The sequence below is a fragment of the Temnothorax nylanderi genome, unplaced genomic scaffold (genome assembly GCF_030848795.1).
Source record: "Temnothorax nylanderi isolate EJ_2023f unplaced genomic scaffold, tnyl_v1.0 TNYL_tig0378_pilon, whole genome shotgun sequence".
Classification (NCBI taxonomy): domain Eukaryota; kingdom Metazoa; phylum Arthropoda; class Insecta; order Hymenoptera; family Formicidae; genus Temnothorax; species Temnothorax nylanderi.
In genome coordinates this window covers 122,966-129,518 of record NW_027249440.1, presented here as the reverse complement: position 1 = coordinate 129,518, position 6,553 = coordinate 122,966, and positions in this window count along the sequence as shown.

The following is a 6,553-nucleotide window of genomic DNA, read 5'->3' as shown; positions in this document are numbered from 1 at the left end:
TTTCTGGCTGCAATCCAGCGGAGTAGCTACTGGCTTCGAGTCCTTCATTCCGAATCGGTCCAGAGTGTCGTTGATGTACCCCCTCTGATTCAATGTCACTCCATCCTCGTTTTGAGTAAACTCGATGCCGAGACAATATTTTACTTCGCCGAGATCCTTGATCTGAAAACTTTTAGAAAGATGTTCAGTTAGTTTAGTGATTTCTGATAGGTCGCGGGATGCCACCAAGATGTCGTCGACGTAGACTGTGACGATGAAGATATTTTCGCCTTTTCCTTTAAAGAATACGCATGGATCAGCTGTAGATTGCTTAAGTCCAAACTTCTCGAGCTCACATTTCAGTCTCACGTGCCAGCGACGTCCAGCTTGGCGAAGTCCGTAAAGAGCTTTTCCTAATAGACAAACCTTGTCTCCGCTCCTCAATTCCCGAAGCATAATTGCTGCTTTATCGGCAATCTTCCCCTTCTTCTCGGAGATGACAATTTCTTCTAAAATTCGTTCCGTGTATTTGGGAATCTCCATGAAGATTTGTTCCTCGATCTCGCCGTTTAAGTATGCGGTCGTGACATCTAGTTGATAAATCTTCATATCATGTTGTGCCGCTAGGGCCGTCGAGATGCGTATTGAACTGAGACGAGCCACCGGTGCGAAGGTCTCGTAGAAGTCCACGCCGGGGCGTTGAGAGAATCCACGCGCAACGATGCGCGCCTTTCTCCGTTCCAATGTTCCATCTTGATTCATCTTGTTTCGTAGCACATATCGGCTACCGATAATCTCGCATCCTTCCGGGCGATCCACCAGCTTCCACGTATCATTATTTAAGATGGATTTCATTTCCGTGGTCATAGCGTAAATCCATTCTTCCGCATCAGGTCCTCTCAGGGATTCATTAATAGGTACTTCGGCAAGAAAAGCGAATCCTGCTTGTTCGGTTGTATCCTTCGCGACTTGAAATAATTTTCTAGGTCTTCCCCTGCGTCCTGTCATAACTTTTCGAGGTCTTCCTGGTCCTCTTTTCGGTGTGGCCTGCAGTTCGTCGACATGATCCTCGTCTTCATCTTCGGTGACGTGATCTTCTCTGTCGTCGTTTTGATCCTTGTCGCTATCGTTGAAGATCGGAAATTCAACCTCGTTCGGTTTCTCTGCGACATCATCCCTTTTTGGTTCAAGCTCCTTTTGCGTCTGGCGTAACGCTTCCGGCATGGCAATAAATTCCACATCTCTCGATATGTCTATCTTGCGTTCGTCCGGAATCCACACCCTGTAGGCCTTAGAATTTTCGGCATATCCAAGGAAGATTCCTCTCTTAGAACGTGACTGGAATTTTTCCTTGTTCGGCTCTCTATTCAGTGTGTATATAGGACAACCGAATTCTTGAAAATGTCCGACGTTCGGTGCATTTCCCGTCCAGTATTCGTAAGGAGTCTTGCCGCCAAGGCTACTGGTCGGACAGCGATTGCGTATATAGTTTGCCGTATTGATAGCCTCTCCCCAGAAAGACGGAGGTAGGTTAGATTGGATCAGGAGGCATCTAGCCATCTCCACAAGAGTCCGATTCTTCCTCTCTGCAGTCCCGTTCTGCTCCGGAGTATGCGTGACTGTTAACCTGCGCTCGATCCCGTTTCTCTTCAGAAAGTCGTTGAATTCTAGATTGACGAACTCTTTGCCGTTGTCTGTTTGCAGACATTTTATCTTGCGTCCGGTGTGATTTTCGACGAGTGCCTTGAAATGTTTGAACTCATTAAACACCTCGTTCTTACTCTTAATCATTCGCACCGCACACCATCGTGAGTAGTCGTCGATAAAAGTTACGACATACCTCGATTTCCCGATAGATTCGACTCTCATAGGTCCGCACACGTCCGAGTGGATTAATTCCAAGAGCTCTGTTTGCCTCTTCGACTTCTTCGGGAAAGAAGCTCTTGTCATCTTCCCGCGGATGCAAATTTCGCACTTAAGATTGCGTTCGGGATCAACGATATTCATTCCGCACACGGTTCCGTTACGATCACATGTCGAAAGATCTCTTGGGTTGAGATGACCCATCCTACGATGCCAGATCTCCATAGATGCTTTAGTCGGCTTTCTGTCGAGGTTAGTTACGGCTGCGGCCCTGCATTCGTGTCTGTTTTCATGCACGTAGTATAATTCGTTAATACGAGTCGCTTCAAGTCTTGTAACACCGTCCCGGTCGATAACGCTCGCCGATTTTTCGTCGAAGATAACCTTGAAGCCTCTGTCGGTTATCTTACTTACCGACAGTAGATTTGTGCGCAAGTCAGGCACGTGCAGAGTATCTTCCAGACGTAATTGCTTAGACTTTCCTTTGACTTCCGTGCTGAGGTGTACGGTTCCTTTTCCGGCAATCGTGGTCGATGAATTATTAGCGAGGTTTAATTTATCGGCTGCAATCTTCTCGAGATTCGCGAACTTACTCGGATCGCTACATAGATGAGCGGTACAGCCGCTATCTAAACACCACCTCTTCGCGTACGTCGTTACCCTTGCCTGGAACGCTTCCTGTACATCCGGATCCTGATCGTCGGTTGTCGGCACGCATGCGAACACGCACACATCGTCGGCGTCGGCCATTTTCGCCTTTTCAGGACTTTTCGAGGACGCTCGATTATCTTCCGCGCGCGAGTTACATTCGGATGCTTTGTGTCCGACCTTTCCACAGCGATGGCACTTGTACTTGAAAGGTTTCTTCTCGGATGCAGTGCTGCCTTTCCTCTCCCTCGGATTCCTGTTGCGTTTTTCGAAACGCTTGGCACCTATGTGAACCTAGCACCCGACTTTCGAAAAATTAATTTTTTTTACGGAAAACGTTAGCATTTCGTTTGTAGTTGTTTGTAGTAACAAAAATTTCGTTTGTAGTTCAATACATTAAAAATTATAAACATTTAAAAAATGACTCGCACCCCACTTTGAGATATCTCAAATCCGCTTACGCCATCTTCTTCAGAATCGTTTGTAGTTGTTTGTAGTGCTTTTCTTTTCGTTTGTAGTTGCACCGTTTAAAAGTTACAACAATTTAAAAAAATAAAAAAAACCTAACTGCCAATTTTTGAGATATCTCAAATCCGCTTGCGCCATCTTCTTCAGAATCGTTTGTAGTTGTTTGTAGTGCTTTTCTTTTCGTTTGTAGTTGCACCGTTTAAAAGTTACAACAATTTAAAAAAATAAAAAAACCTAACTTTGCCAATTTTGGAGATATCTCAAATCCGCTTGCGCCATCTTCTTCAGAATCGTTTGTAGTTGTTTGTAGTGCTTTTCTTTTCGTTTGTAGTTGCACCGTTTAAAAGTTACAACAATTAAAAAAAATAAACAAACTTAACTTTGCCAATTTTGGAGATATCTCAAATCCGCTTGCGCCATCTTCTTCAGAATCGTTTGTAGTTGTATGTAGTGCTTTTCTTTTCGTTTGTAGTTGCACCGTTTAAAAGTTACAACAATTTAAAAAAATAAAAAAACCTAACTTTGCCAATTTTTGAGATATCTCAAATCCGCTTGCGCCATCTTCTTCAGAATCGTTTGTAGTTGTTTGTAGTGCTTTTCTTTTCGTTTGTAGTTGCACCGTTTAAAAGTTACAACAATTAAAAAAAATAAAAAAAACCTAACTTTGCCAATTTTTGAGATATCTCAAATCCGCTTGCGCCATCTTCTTCAGAATCGTTTGTAGTTGTTTGTAGTGCTTTTCTTTTCGTTTGTAGTTGCACCGTTTAAAAGTTACAACAATTGAAAAAAATTTCAGATATCTCCAAAATTGGCAAAGTTAGGTTTTTATTATTTTTTTAAATTGTTGTAACTTTTAAACGGTTCAACTACAAACGAAAAAAAGCACTACAAACAACTACAAACGATTCTGAAGAAGATGGCGCAAGCGGATTTGAGATATCTCCAAAATTGGCAAAGTTAGGTTTTTATTATTATTTTAAATTGTTGTAACTTTTAAACGGTGCAACTACAAACGAAAAGAAAAGCACTACAAACAACTACAAACGATTCTGAAGAAGATGGCGCAAGCGGATTTGAGATATCTCCAAAATTGGCAAAGTTAGGTTTTTTTATTTTTTTAAATTGTTGTAACTTTTAAACGGTGCAACTACAAACGAAAAGAAAAGCACTACAAACAACTACAAACGATTCTGAAGAAGATGGCGCAAGCGGATTTGAGATATCTCCAAAATTGGCAAAGTTAGGTTTTTATTATTTTTTTAAATTGTTGTAACTTTTAAACGGTGCAACTACAAACGAAAAGAAAAGCACTACAAACAACTACAAACGATTCTGAAGAAGATGGCGCAAGCGGATTTGAGATATCTCCAAAATTGGCAAAGTTAGGTTTTTATTATTTTTTTAAATTGTTGTAACTTTTAAACGGTGCAACTACAAACGAAAAGAAAAGCACTACAAACAACTACAAACGATTCTGAAGAAGATGGCGCAAGCGGATTTGAGATATCTCAAAAATTGGCAGTTAGGTTTTTTTTATTTTTTTAAATTGTTGTAACTTTTAAACGGTGCAACTACAAACGAAAAGAAAAGCACTACAAACAACTACAAACGATTCTGAAGAAGATGGCGCAAGCGGATTTGAGATATCTCAAAAATTGGCAAAGTTAGGTTTTTTTTATTTTTTTTAATTGTTGTAACTTTTAAACGGTGCAACTACAAACGAAAAGAAAAGCACTACAAACAACTACAAACGATTCTGAAGAAGATGGCGCAAGCGGATTTGAGATATCTCAAAAATTGGCAAAGTTAGGTTTTTTTATTTTTTTAAATTGTTGTAACTTTTAAACGGTGCAACTACAAACGAAAAGAAAAGCACTACAAACAACTACAAACGATTCTGAAGAAGATGGCGCAAGCGGATTTGAGATATCTCCAAAATGGGCAAAGTTAGGTTTTTATTATTTTTTTAAATTGTTGTAACTTTTAAACGGTGCAACTAAAAACGAAAAGAAAAGCACTACAAACAACTACAAACGATTCTGAAGAAGATGGCGCAAGCGGATTTGAGATATCTCAAAAATTGGCAGTTAGGTTTTTTTTATTTTTTTAAATTGTTGTAACTTTTAAACAGTGCAACTACAAACGAAAAGAAAAGCACTACAAACAACTACAAACGATTCTGAAGAAGATGGCGCAAGCGGATTTGAGATATCTCAAAAATTGGCAGTTAGGTTTTTATTATTTTTTTAAATTGTTGTAACTTTTAAACGGTGCAACTACAAACGAAAAGAAAAGCACTACAAACAACTACAAACGATTCTGAAGAAGATGGCGCAAGCGGATTTGAGATATCTCAAAAATTGGCAGTTAGGTTTTTTTTATTTTTTTAAATTGTTGTAACTTTTAAACGGTGCAACTACAAACGAAAAGAAAAGCACTACAAACAACTACAAACGATTCTGAAGAAGATGGCGTAAGCGGATTTGAGATATCTCAAAGTGGGGTGCGAGTCATTTTTTAAATGTTTATAATTTTTAATGTATTGAACTACAAACGAAATTTTTGTTACTACAAACAACTACAAACGAAATGCTAACGTTTTCCGTAAAAAAAAATTAATTTTTCGAAAGTCGGGTGCTAGGTTCACATAGGTACGCTTGGCGATCATAGCGCCTTGACCCGTAACGCGCGTGTCATTCTTTCGTGCATCGTGTTCTTCCACGATTTTTACGCGTAGTATTTCCGGCGTCGGTAACTCGTCGCGTGACTCTATCGCGCACCGAAAATTTTCGAAACACGGCGGAAGGCTATACAATAGCATCACTGTCAATAAGTCCGGATTTATGTCCACTTCCATGTCACTGAGTTTGTCCACTGTATCGAAAAACTTACGTAAATATTCGCGCACGTCTTCATCGTCTTCCATTCGCTGCAGCGTTAATTGTTTTAACAGAGTGGCCTTTCTCGCGGGGCCTCTGGATTGATAAATAGATGAGAGTTTGTTCCACACTTCTCTCGCCGTATTACAGCCCTTTACCTGTTTCAATTCAGTCGGGCTTATCGAGAGAATTATGTCCGATTTAGCCTTTTGGTCTGCTGTCTCCCATCTCTTTACTTCCGCTGCAGAAGCTGCGTTTCCTTCGATGAGTTCGGGCTTTACGGCATCTCCGTTCACGTAATTCCAAGCGTCGTTTTTTATGAGAAGAGCTTCCATCTGGATCTTCCACGTGTCGAAGTTTTCTTTATTCAGAAATTCGATCCTTACAGACGACGACGCCATGTTTTCTTCCTTGTGTATCGATCACGTATCACTCGCGATAATTACTTTCAACGGCTATACGCCTGGGCCCATAACCTGTTACGGGAAATAGGAAGGCCGTCGAGCGGTATGCAAGTGATGATTCGGTGGTTGTATGATAACACAGTATATTTCGTTAGAATACAGAAGGAGCTGTCCGGACAAGATGTATCGTGAACACGGACTAGGACAGACTGACTACCGTATCGAAAGAACATTAAGTCAACCATTAGATAGATAGGCAACTCTATGGGATAATGGTCCTCCAGATGTCGCGCTGGGAATCGCCACCAATCC